This window comes from Gossypium arboreum, chromosome 3 (assembly GCF_025698485.1).
Source record: "Gossypium arboreum isolate Shixiya-1 chromosome 3, ASM2569848v2, whole genome shotgun sequence".
Classification (NCBI taxonomy): domain Eukaryota; kingdom Viridiplantae; phylum Streptophyta; class Magnoliopsida; order Malvales; family Malvaceae; genus Gossypium; species Gossypium arboreum.
In genome coordinates, this window is record NC_069072.1 from 119,243,036 (window position 1) to 119,257,220 (window position 14,185).

The following is a 14,185-nucleotide window of genomic DNA, read 5'->3' on the forward strand; positions in this document are numbered from 1 at the left end:
AAGTGTGATCGGACACCTAATAAATCTTCTTTTTTAAAAGAAAATTTATTCTTTAAACAAAAAGAAGACTGAACTTAGGTCTACGTCAAAAGCTAGAGAAAAAAATAGGGTTCGGAAGTCGGTTACGCACGGGGAAGGTATTAGCACCCCTGCGACGCCCAAAATTGGTATCTCATTAAACATGTGTCGTCTTGAATTTCAAAATTGCGAGTTCAATATAACATTAATCGTGATCCAATTAAAACGCGAGAAATTTCAAGTTTTTTTTGGGTTTCTTTTGAGAAGGACGTTCCGTTTTTAACACGAGCTGATTGATATTCACCCAACATAGCGATGAAATCGAAGACTTAATGTTAAATCGGTACGTTGCCATACTTGTTGAAATTAATTTAAAAACATGAATGAAAATATTTCTAGATAAAAAAATAAAAGTAAAAGAAAACTAATATTGATGTTGAAATATGATATGAACTAATATGCTAAATTCGGAACAGACAAAGAATAATAAAAAGTTAAGAATATATGAAGCAAATAATATATAAAACATTAACAATGTATATGCGATAATAATAGTAGAAAACACAATAATAATGCATATGGTATTAAACATGATAATAGTAGTAATAATGCAAATACGAAATACTAGGAACATATATATATAAAACATATAATACCAGATTAAAAAAATATACAATATATATTGAAAACAGTAATAATATAAAAATAACTAATAATAACGATATATAAATATATATACATTAAAAAATATACGTAATAATAGGAATAAAAAGTATATACATAGTATTAAAATATATACATGATATATACATATTAGAAATAATAATAATATTAAAAAACAATTATTAAGTAAATATACACACACACATATATATATATATTGAAAATTTATAGATAATAATGATATTAAAAGAATGTACAAAAATAAAAATAATATAATATAAAGTGAAAAAATAATGATAATAATATATTAATAAAAAAATATATATACATACATATACCAAAAATATATTCATAATAATAGTATTGAGTATTAAAAGTATATATATAATATAGACAAAAATATATGCACAATATAGTATTGAAAGTATTTACATGGGATAATATAAAAATGTATGAATAATGTGATATTAAAATATATACAATATATAGTATTAAGAATATACATAATATATATGGTATTAAAAATATAGTATTAAAAACATAATATATATATATATATACGTATTGATTAAAAATAATACTAATAATAGTAATAGTAAAATACTAATAAATAATAGATATAGTAATAATAAGAATATATAAACGACAATATGTACAGGAAAAATAAAAGTAATAAAAGAAAATTAGTAACGCTATAAATACGTAAACATATATATATTGAAACATATATACATAGTATTAGTATTTAAATATATAATATAATATTTAAGAAAAACTGTACATAATATTTACATTATTTAACATAGCGTTTAAAGTATATTGTAATATAATATTAGATATATATATATATATATATATATATATATATATATGGTAATATGAAAATATATAACTAATAATATTTAAGAATGTATACATAATATAGTAAGAAATATATATATATATATATATACACGTAATATAGAATTTAGAATATGCATAATATATTAAAAGAATATCTACATAATATAATATTAAGAAAATTAATAATAACGACAAAAAGATATTAATAATAATATATATAATATATATAGGTATAAGTATTAAGCAAAAATAATAATAATGAAATGCTAATAAAAATATATAATAATAATAATGATAATAATAGTATAAATAATATTAAAATTAAAATAAAATAATGAGAAAAAATGAAAAAAGGACGAAACTGAATTAAAAAATTGAAATTTTGAGGCGAATTTGAAATAAAAAATAAAAAGGAAGGGCTTATTTGAACCCGCGTGAGACGTAGGGGGACCAAACGAGGAAATTTCCCAAACCCCAAAACGCGTGTTTCATAGGGGACTAAATCAAAAACCTAAAAAAATTATAGGGTAAATTAAAATTTAAAAGAAACCCGATTCAAAAACAATAAAATGCGGAAGGACTATTCGCGCAATTAGCCCATCAAACGAAAACACTCGGACCCTGACTGGAATGGGTCGAGTCGACCCGCTTTACTCCAAAACGACGCCGTTTTATACCAGTAGGCACTAAGACAAAACGACGCCGTTTTGTAAATGGTATAAAAGTCAAGTTTTTTTTTTTAAAAAACTTATTTCAGCTATGGTTTTGAAAAAAAAGAAAAGGGGAACGGTTTTGGTGCTCTGGGCATGGACGATTTTTGGCGATCGGACCACCGTCTGTCCGTCGTCGACGATCACCGTATATGGTGGCCGGAAGTGCAATCGACCCCTTTTTTACCCTTTTGCTCCCCTCGCCCTAGATCCGTAGTTAAAGTACCCAAAAACCTCACGAAAGCCGATGGAAATCAAAAAAACTTCTCGGTTCTAAACTCTCCGATCAGCCCCAAAAACAAGGTAAGATTTGATATATTTTTTATGTTTATCTAAGAATACTAGCAGTAAAGAAACAAAGAAATCACCTTTCTATTTTTCTATCTGATTGCTTCTCAATATTCAGTTTTTGTATTGATTTGTTTTTCCTTTTTTTATATTTGAAAATCCCCTTTTTACATCACTTTGTTTGGCTTATATAGCCGTTTACATTGCTCTCTAATCCGTTTTTGCTGCTTGCATGTTCTTTTTGTTTTGCAGGTGGTGGTTGAACGGTGGAATGGGGGTTGACAGAGGTGATGGGACAGAGGCGGCGGCTAGGGGGGAACTAGGTTTTTTTTTTTTTCTGATTTGTTTTGTGTTTTTAGGCTAGTTGGGTTAGGGTTTAGGTTTAGATTGGGTTTGATGTTTGGGTTCTTGTTGGGTCAAAATTGGCCTGCAACATATTTAATAATTAATTCATTCGTTACCTTACATTTTATAATGCAAGTATAGCATAAACAAGATTTTATTTAATTGAACAACTCACCAAGGCCTATAACAACACAAACATGATTTTAAATATTGAAGTGGATAGAATGCAATCAATCTAACACGAATTAATTGAAGTCATTTTAATTAGAACAAGAACAAAAAAAAAACAATTATTCATATTCATGATCACAACATAAACAAGAAAATTAAAGAGAAGAGAACTAGGAAGCAAATCCTGTATTTCTCTGAAGCCAGACTAGTGCGCTCCTCTCCTTCTCTGCATGTTCTATTGAGTCGAGGCATCTAGGAACAATTGAATGATTCAATTCCAAGGTGGAAGATGGCTTTTTTTTCAGGATGGAAATCGACAAGGGAAATGGACAAGAAAAAGGGAAAAACCAAAGAGAGCAAGTGAGTGAAAGAGAGAGAGATGTGTGGGAATGAAGGTGTGTTGAGTTAATAGGTGAAGGGGGTATTTATAGGTGAAAGTAGCTGCTAAACATAGAAAATAATTAGTAGCCACACACTTCCCTTGGCTTTCCACACATGGAGCAATGTTTGAATGTTTCAAACTTTGCTACATTTAGCTTGGGGCAAATCTTCAAAAGCACAAAACGTGGAGGGGTTTGAATAGGATTTTAAGGAAACTTGAGGGCTGTTTTGCAATTAATTTAATCAACTAAATAATATGGTTGGGTCAGCTTATTGGGTTGGTTTTGGGCTGCAAATTTTCTTATTGGATCAGTCTTCAATGCTTAGCATGCTGGGTCACTTTCTCCTTCAGGCTTTAAATTAATTTTTAACCCAATTTAACTTGGATAAAAATTTAATATAAATTATATAAAATGATCATCATTTGGACCAACCTTGGCTGGAAAAATATTTAATCTTGCCCTTGGTTCAGTTGATACAAAAATTCCCCAACGTTTCAAGCCTTTTTAGGTGTCTGCCGAGCCAATTTTCAACTTTTGTGAAAAACTGTCGAAAATAAACCAAAATTGTGAAAATTTATTATAAAAATAATTAAAATTCAATATGTTAATAATTTAAGTGATAAATAATTATTTTATAATTAAAGTATGAATTTTGACAAAATTTACTATAGAACTGCATGAGTTAGAGCTTAAAAGGTATTAAAAAAGTCTATATATTTTTGTGTTTCCACACCCCCAAACTTAATGCATTGCTCGTCTTGAGTCATGCATAAATTGAAAAGAGGAAGTGCTTGAAAAATGTCTTTAGAATACATTTTCTCCACAATTATGAGTCTAGTATAATTACACTCAAGAACAAGAATTTTGAAATTATGCAACTAAAGTATACATATCGTTCGGATTATTCTTAATTGCTATAATGCTAGCAAGAATAGACTAAATGTTTTCTTAATAAAGACATGCTAATCTTTACCACCTTTTTATTCCCTAATTTGGGACTAAACTTGTAACACCCCATACCCATAAACCATGCCGGAGTAGAATACGAGGCATTACTTAACTCGATCTCATGCACACAAACTTTCATAAGTCACCCAGACTATGTCCAATTTAAAACTATTTCAATTTCTAGTTTAAACCTCTTGTGATGGGCCTACAAGCCCCTAATTGACCATTGGGGACTATTCGGGATCAACCCGGGCCCTTAACTCATATATAAAAAATTTGACTTTGAAACAAGGTATACGCCCGTGTGGCCTTTTTCAACATGGGCATGTTGATGGCCCGTGTGGCTCGCACGGCCTAAGCAATACAGAGACACGCCCATGTTCTCCACCTATGTGGAATTAATTTTAATTGCACACCTACAAGGGTTTTCACACGGCCTGGCACACGCCCGTGTCCCTGGTCCGTGTGCTTTACATGACCAAGACATGTCCGTGTCCTAACCCGTGTGTAAAAACATGGAGATTCTGTTTCTGACGTTAGCATCCCCAAAATGACACACGACCATGGCACACGCCCGTGTGCTAGGCCGTGTCCCTCACACGGCTGAGACATACGGCCGTGTCTCTTCCCGTGTGTTTACTATCATGCATACTAACTTGAAATTTTTACTTGCAGGGGACATACGGCCGGACCACACGCCCATGACACAAGGCCTAGACACAAGCCCGTGTGTCTACCCGTGTGGATAATATAAGGCTATTTACTAAGCCTCTTTGCCACCTTTACTTACACAACCTGCACAATAACCAGCAAATCCAATATAAGACTATCTCAAGCAACCAAATCATCCACAACAAACAACATTCCATTTACACATTTTACTCAACCATGGAAATAACTTCATTCCATACAAATCAACATGAACATTAGCCATTATTTGAGGCTTAATACAAAATAAGGGATTTATCCCTAGCCAACACATTTGGCCAAGTTTTCAATGACACAAAAATAGCAAATTCTAAGCCCTATACATGCCATATTCAAAAATATGAATCAAACTATACCGAAATCTTCAATTGATAGTATGATCGATATCTCTGACTTCCGTTGATCCTTGAGCTATATAGGCGGCACTATAAGAAAAAGGAAAAGAGAGGGAATAAGCATAAAGCTTAGTAAGTTGCATATAAATAATTATACAACAATACTTTACCATTCATCAACAAGTATCAAAATACACAAATGGGCATAAGCAAAACTTACTCATCAATATTCAACACACATCATATAGCATATAATGTGGCTCACATTTTATACATACCAAATAGGTACCTATATCACTCATAACACGGTTATAGTTTCTCATTAACTAAAAATCAAAACTTTCACCGTTGAACCATTTAGAATGCTATCGGATATTCCATAGCATCAAACGTGGGGTAAGGTGCCGATGCCATGTCCCAGACATGGTCTTACACTGATGATGCAAAGCCAATTATAATTTCGGATCCAATCCCATCTCCCGACCTATACCTATAACTTCTTCAAATGTAGATTTGCCCGAACTTATTTAATATCTCAATTCGATGCCATGTCCCAGAAATGGTCTTACACTGACTATCATCTCGTAGTCGATGCATGTCCCAGACATGTTTTACACTGACTTACGTCTTGAGGCTGATGCACGTCCCAGACATGGTTTACACTAGCAGTTGTCTCGATGCTGATGCAATGTCCCAGACATGGTCTTACACTGGCTCTCATAATGTGGCCGATGCATGTCCCAGACATGTCTTACACTAGCTCACAATAACCCCTATGTCATGGCATGAATATCCGATTTATTTCCTAGGTTCAAACGGGAACTCTGCTATCTCTATTATCATCATGCTTTCTCAATTTCACAATCAAGCAATTCATGCTATATTAAATTCAAGTACAATTCAACACATAAATTTGCAATGTAGTTGTATTATTTACATACAACTTACCTTGGATTACAAAATATGGCGACTAGTCGATTTAGTCGATTTACTTGGATTTCCCTCGGTCTAGATTTGGATTCGGTATTTATTGATCTATAATAAAAAATTGCACTTATTTAGTCACTTTATCAATCTAGGCACTTTACAATTCATAATTGGGCAAAATAACCAATTTGCTCTTAGACTTTTGCAAAATGACCATTTTACCCCTAAGCCCGAAAATTGATTTTTATCGAATTTCTTCACACATTAAGCCTAGCCGAACCCTTTCTACTCTTATAGTAGCTCCAAATTTCCACTATTTCACACACTTATCATCTATTTTACAACTTATGCAAAATAGTCCTTTTAGGTGTTTTCATGCTAACACCTTTCACAAAAGTTATTTATAAGACACCCAAGACTCATTTTCTTCCATAAAAACTCAGCAAACATTACAAATCCTTTCATGGAAAAACCCTAAACTCTTAGTCATTTTGCAAAATAGTACCCTCATTTGAAAGCTTAAGCTTCAAGGGCCTCAAAAGTACAAATATATTCAACAAACGGTTGGAAAATCACTTACTTGTGAAGGCTTAAAGTTGATGAAATTTTTAAGCTCCAAAACCCTTTATTTTCCTAAAAATTTTGGTGGTAGAGAAGAAGATTGTGATATCATCTTTCTCTTATTTTATTTCTATTTTAGTCAAAATTGGTCACCAACTCACCTAATTTTGACAAATTTATCTCCTCTTTGACTCTACGGCCGGCTAGCATCCTTTCTAAGGTCTATTTTCCCTTTAAAGACCCTCAATTTAGGTTTCATGGAAATTTAACACCCTTAGTTATCAATTTAAGAGTTTTGCACTTTATGTGATTTAGCCATTTTTCTCAATTAGGGTTCCAAACGCTAAAATTGACTAACCAAAATTTTCATGCACTCTTATAAATATGCTATGACTCCAAAATAATGATAAAATACTTTATTCGAATCTGAATTTATGGTCCCGAGACTACTATTCTGATTAAGCCCTAAATCGGGCTATTACATTTCTCTCCCTTTAGGGATTTTCGTCCCCGAAAATCTTACTTGTGAATAAGTTTGGGTACTGATCTCTCATAGTCTCCTCGGGTTCCTATATGGCTTCCTCAACTCCATATCTATGCCACAAAACTTTCACAAGTGCAATACTCTTATTTCTTAATTGTTTGACTTCCCGAGGCAATATCTTGACTGGCTCTTCCCCATAAGTCATGTCCGAGAGAATCTCAACCTCTGTTGGCGCAATCACATGTGAAGGGTCTGATCTATATCGGCGTAGCATGGACACATGAAATACATCGTGAATCTATTCCAACTCTGGTGGAAAGGATAATCGATAAGCAATCAGCCCTACTCTTTCGATAACCTCATGAGGTCCTATGAAACGAGGACTCAACTTGCCTATTCTACCAAATCTGAGAACTTTTCTCCACGGGGATACTTTTAAAAACATTCGATCACCGACTTGAAATTCAATCTCCTTCTGTTTCAAATCTGCATAGGATTTCTACCTATCCGAGGCAGCCTTCAAATAGTCACGAATCACTTTAACTTTCTCTTCAGTTTCCTTGACTACATCTACCCCGTGAATCTGACCTTCTCTGAGCTTGGTCCAATATAGGGCGTTCGACACTTTCGCCCATATAATGCCTCATAAAGTGCCATCTTCAAACTTGACTGATAGCTATTGTTGTAGGCAAATTCAACCAATGGTAAATACCTTTCCCAACTTCCCTGAAACTCGAGAACACAACACCACAACATGTCCTCTAAGATCTGAATCACTCTTTCCGACTGACCGTCGATATGCGGGTGGAATACCGTGCTAAAACTCAACTTTGTCCCCAATTCCTCTTGTAACTTTTTCCAAAACCTCGAGGTAAATCTCGAGTCTCTATCCGAAATAATCGACAAAGGCATTCTATGTAGCCTCACAATCTCAGAAACGTACAAGTTAGCCAATGTTTCAAGGGAGTAGTTAGTATGCACTGGTATAAAATGCTCCGACTTTGTTAGCTTATCCATAATAACCAAACAACCTCCTTTTTCTTCGGGGTTAATGGCAAACCCATCACTAAATCCATGGTAATCGATCCCACTTCCACCGGGAATCATGATAGGCTGAAGTAGACCTGAAGGTACTTGGTGTTCAGCTTTCACTTGCTGACACACAAGACACCTAGAAATAAACTCTGAAATGTCCCTTTTTATTCTCGACCACCAGTACATTTTCTTAAGGTCGTTGTACATTTTCACACTACCCGGATGGACGGACAAACAACCACTATGCGCCTCTTATAGAATCTTCCGAATAAGCTCGCTATCCTTGGGTACACAAATTCTACCTTTAAACATTATATATCCACCGGTACCAATACGAAAATCTGACTCGATGCCCGACTCACATTGAGTTCTCTTGGCTTGCAAATCACTGTCGTTATTCTGAGCTTCCCGATTCTCTTGCAGAAACATCGGTCTAGCTTTCAACTCTGTTAGAACTGAACCATCTTTGGACAAGGCCAAATTAGCGTTCATTACTCTCAATGCAAATAACGATTTTCTACTCAATGCATCAGTGACCACGTTTGCCTTTCCCGGGTGATAGTCGATAATCAACTCATAATCCTTTATTAGCTCTAACCATCGTTGTTTCCTTAGGTTCAACTTCTTTTGAGTCTTCAAGTACTTACGGCTCTTGTGATCGGTGAACACTCGACACTCCTCGCTATACAAATGGTCTCTCCAAATTTTCAACGCGAATATGATAGCAGCCAACTCTAAATGATGTGCCTAGTAATATCTCTCATATGGCTTTTACTGTCTTGAAGCGTAAGCTATGACCTTACCTTTTCGCATAAGTACGTACCCCAAACCATTCAAGGAGGCGTCGCTAAATATCATAAACTATTTGCCCGACTTCGGTTGCACTAACATTGGGGTTCGGTCAGCAAAGCCTTTAATTTCTCGAAACTCTGTTGGCACTTTTCAGTCCATTCAAACTTGACATCCTTTTGCAGCGGCCTTGTGATCGCCTTATTTCGTGATAGGTTTTAAATATTTATAATTAATCATTCTTGAAACTAACTATTATCGTGATGTAGGCAAGTGTACCTATCGAACAGTAGTATAGTTTTAGCAAGACCGGATTGTCGAACCCAAAGGAACTAAAAGTACTAGTAATGACTGTCTTTTTATTATCTAGCCTAAGAATAAAGAGGTTTTTTTTTTTAACTAACCAATTATCTAAATTAAGAATTCATAAAGAATGGAATTAGAGAATTGCTTTTGGGAAAATCGATTGAATTAAGACAATACCTAAGGAAAAATCCACCTAGACTGTACTTGTTATTCTAGCTCCGAATCAGACGATTTATTCATTTAACTTGTTTCGTAGAGATCCCTAAGTTATGTTATTATCCCTATTCAAGACTAATAACGTCTAATCCCTAGATTGAATAATTGAGACCTTTCTCTAATTAACGCCCTAGGGTTGCATTAACTTGATCTATGGATCCCCTTATTAGGTTTTACCCTAATCCGACAAAATCTTGTCACTCTATGTCTAGGCGGGCAATCAACTCCGCTTAATTATGACAAATGTACTCTTAGACAGGGTCTATTCCTCATCTGAATAAGAGCTTATCTTGATTCAGTATCCTGGGATATCAAAACAAGAATTAAGAACACATAATTAAGAACAAGTTAAATATTTATCACACAATTCAGAAAATAATAACAAGATTCGTCTTAGGTTTCATTCCCCTTAGGTATTTAAGGGATTTAGTTCGTAACTAAAAAGGAAAACATCTCAGAATAATAAAGAATACAAAACATAAAGAAAACCCAAAACTCCTGAAGGGGAAATTGAGGAGAGATCTTCAGTCTTGATGGTGAATCCGGCTTCTGAGATGGATCAATCGGCTTTCTTGGAGTAATTCCTTACTCCCTATTCTGTGCCTCCCTTTTCTTCCTCCTCTAGGGTGTATTTATAGGCTTTGGAATGCCTAAAAGCCCTCAAAATTAGCCTTTTTCGAATTGAACTCAACTTGGGCTCGGCAGGGACAAGCCCGTGTAACACGCCCGTGCTGTTTTAACTGGTTCACCCACGGTTCTTCCACACTGGCATGTGGCACACCCGTGTTGTTTTGGCAGGTTCGACACGACCATGTCGCACGGCCGTAGTGTTTTATCGCAGCCTGTGTTTGGGAAAAATTGTTTTCCTGTTTTCACACGGCCTTAAGCACGCCCGTGCTCATGGCCGTGTCCCTATGGAAAACCTGTATTCAAGCGCTCCGTTAGTAAGTTAGATGTTGGAGACTAAATTCTAAAGAAGTTAATATAGTTAGTACTTGGGTTGCCTCTAGAGAAGCGCTTATTTATAGTTTAAGCTCGACTTACCTCTCCGTTGAATGATCATGGTGGTTTGAGGAATTTATACTCCTCATTCCTTTTATTAATCTCATCAAAATAAGATTGTAAACGGGTGTTGTTTACCTTAAAAGTGCCGAACTTGGGATGACTCACCTCGACCGTATCGAATGGGAAAAATGCTGAGTACCGTAAGAGGGATTTCTTCATTCGATGTGGTAGCAACAATGTGGGGATTTGTGGCATCTAATAATACTCTATTCCAACCTTAAGTTTATTTGGAAAAGGATTGAGCTTGTTCTGTCGTAGAATCGGTTTGTCAGGTGTTCTCAGTTTATACGTTCGCCAGTCATCTAGCTTTTCAATTTGTAGCCTTCGATCTTCATGAATAGGTCCTCTACTATTGCTTGAGAATGGCTCATGTACCTCTTTCAGACTTATTTCCTACAAAGAAGGTTGTACCATATTGTCAATTTTAGTAGAATAGGTTAAACGATCACCTTCAATTTCTGATGTGTTACTAGAATTGTGAGCTTGAAGAGTGATTGTTTCGTCTCCCACACAGAGTGTGAGTTCACTTGTGCCAACATCAATAATCATTTTAGCAGTTACTAAAAAGGGCCTTCCTAGAATTAAAGGAGTGTTACTATCCTCCTCTATGTCTAGAACAATGAAGTCAACCAGAAATATAAATTTATTGATTTTAACTAGCACATGTTCAATAAAAACCATAGGAAATCTTATATTTTTATCTGCTAATTGAATGCTCATCCTAGTCTATTTGGGTTTCCCGAGACCTAGTTATTTGAACATTTTGTACGGCATGACATTAATACTAGCCCCCAAATCAGCTAATGCATTATTAACATCTAAACTACCAATTAAGCAAGGAATTGTAAAACTCCCTAGATCTTTAAGTTTGTTGGGTAATTTATTTTGGAGAATAGCTGAGCAAACTGCGTTGAGCTCCACATGCGATGCCTCGCCCATCTTCCGCTTATTTGCTAAAAGCTCCTTTAAAAATTTCATTGCGTTTGGCATCTGTGATAGAACTTCAATAAACGGGAAGTTAATATGTAATTTTTTTAAGAGTTTAAGGAATTTACCAAATTGTTCATTTGAGCGGTCTCTCCTTGTCTCATTGGGGTATGGCACACGAGGTTTATATTCGATATTCACCGATTTGTTTTTATTGTGATCTATCTTACCTTGACCTTTGCTTACCACAGTTTCTTGCCTCAGTTTTCGCTTAGGCTCAACGATTCTTTTTTCATCTTGAACATTAATCGCGTTGAGCTGTTCCCTTGGGTTAGGTTCAGTGTTACTTGGCAAGCTCCCTTGTGGTTGTTCGAGGATTAGTTTGGAAAGCTGGCCTATCAGAGTTTCAAGCCCTTGGATCGACTCTTATTGATTTTTAAGTGCTGTCTCGGTGTTCTAGAAATGGGTTTCTGACATCGAGATAAACTTTGTGAGCATCTCTTCAAGGTTCAGCTTCTTTTCCTATTGATAGGGTGGCTGTTGGTATCCCAAAGGTGGTCGCTGATTTCCTTGGTTGCCCCACGAGAAATAGGGGTGGTTCCTCCAACCTGCATTATAAGTGTTACTATATGGATTGTTACTATTGATAGAGTTCTACCTGATTAGAGAGCATGGTGACTAAATTGACGTTATAAAAACCGACTGTTTTCGTTGGCTTTGTCCTCATGACTTGCCACTGATAGTTATTCAATGACATCTCCTCTATGAACTCATAAGCATCTTCAGGTGTTTTATTATTGGTGGTTCCGCTAGCAGCTGCATCAACCATTTGCCGAGTCGAAGGATTCAGGCCATTATGGAATGTTTGAACCTGAAGCCAAAGCGGTAACCCATGGTGAGGGCACCTTCTCAAAAGGTCCTTGTATCTCTCCCATGCATCGTAGAGTGTTTCTAAATCCATCTGAACAAAAGAAGAGATATCATTACGTAATTTAGCCGTTTTAGCTGGCGGAAAATATTTTAATAGAAATTTTTCGATTACTTGTTCCCAAGTAGTGATTGACCCTCGTGGTAATGAGTTCAACCACTGTTTAGCTTTATTCCTTAGTGAAAAAGGGAATAACCGAAGAAGAATGGCATCATCAGAAACACCATTAATTTTAAATGTATCGCATAGTTCTAAGAAGTTGGCTAAATGAGCATTGGGATCCTCATCCTGTAAACCATCAAACTGAACAAATTGCTGTATAATTTGAATAGTTTTTAGGTTTTAGTTCAAAAGTATTTGCAGCTACAGCAGGTCTAACTTTGCTCAATTTAGCTACAGCAGGATTTTGATTAACCGCAATTGCAGGAGGTAGTTGCTTGTCTTGGTTTTCAGCCATCTCTTCTGTTGGGGTTTGAGTATCATCTTCTTGCTTGTTCTCTGTATATCTTAGGATTCGCCTTATTTCTCTTTGGTTTTTGCGAATTGTGCAATCGATTTTGTCGTCAAAAAGTAGTGGTCTTGACGGGTTTCTTCTAGTCATAAACTATAAAAACCTGTTAGAAGAAAGAAAAAGAAAATTAGTAAATTAGAATTGAATCAAAAATAAAATTAGATTGCAAGAAAAATAAATGGCTAAAGTAATAAAAATTTAGTGTTCCTAATATTTTAGTTCCCCGGCAAAGGCGCCAAAAACTTGATTGTGTTATTTTGTGATAGGTTTTAAATATTTATAATTAATCGTTCTTGAAACTAACTATTACCGCGATATAGGCAAGTGTACCTATCGAACAGTAGTATAGTTTTAGCAAGACCGGATTGTCGAACCCAAAGGAACTAAAAGTACTAGTAATGACTGTCTTTTTATTATCTAGCCTAAGAATAAAGAGGTTTTTGTTTTAACTAACTAATTATCTAAACTAAGAATTCATAGAGAATGGAATTAAGGAATTACTTTTGGGAAATCGATTGAATTAAGACAATACCTAAGAAAAAATCCACCTAGACTGTACTTGTTATTCTGGCTCCGAATCAGACGATTTATTCATTTAACTTGTTTTGTAGAGATCCTTAAGTTATGTTATTATCCCTATTCAAGAATAATAACGTCTAATCCCTAGATTGAATAATTGAGACCTTTCTATAATTAACATTCTGGGGTTGCATTAACTCGATCTATGGATCCCCTTATTAGGTTTCACCCTAATCCGGCAAAATCTTGTCACCCTATGTCTAGGCACGCCATCAACTCCGCTTAATTATGACAAATGTACTCTTAGACAGGGTCTATTCCTCCTCTGAATAAGAGCTTATCTTGATTCAGTATCCTGGGATATCAAAACAAGATTTAAGAACACATAATTAAGAACAAGTTAAATATTTATCACACAATTGAGAAAATAATAACAAGATTCGTCTTAGGTTTCATTCCCCTTAGGTATTTAGGGGATTTAGTTCATAACTAAAAAGGAAAACAT

The 14,185-nt window shown here is 35.0% G+C and overlaps 1 non-coding gene across 1 annotated transcript; it reads left to right on the forward strand.

Annotated features, from left to right (window-relative positions):
• Positions 1-12,609: 12,609 nt before the first annotated feature.
• LOC128291157 (small nucleolar RNA R71) lies at positions 12,610-12,716 on the forward strand. The gene has a single exon (XR_008280933.1). It is a non-coding gene; the product is annotated as a small nucleolar RNA R71 (small nucleolar RNA).
• The last annotated feature ends 1,469 nt before the right edge of the window (positions 12,717-14,185 follow it).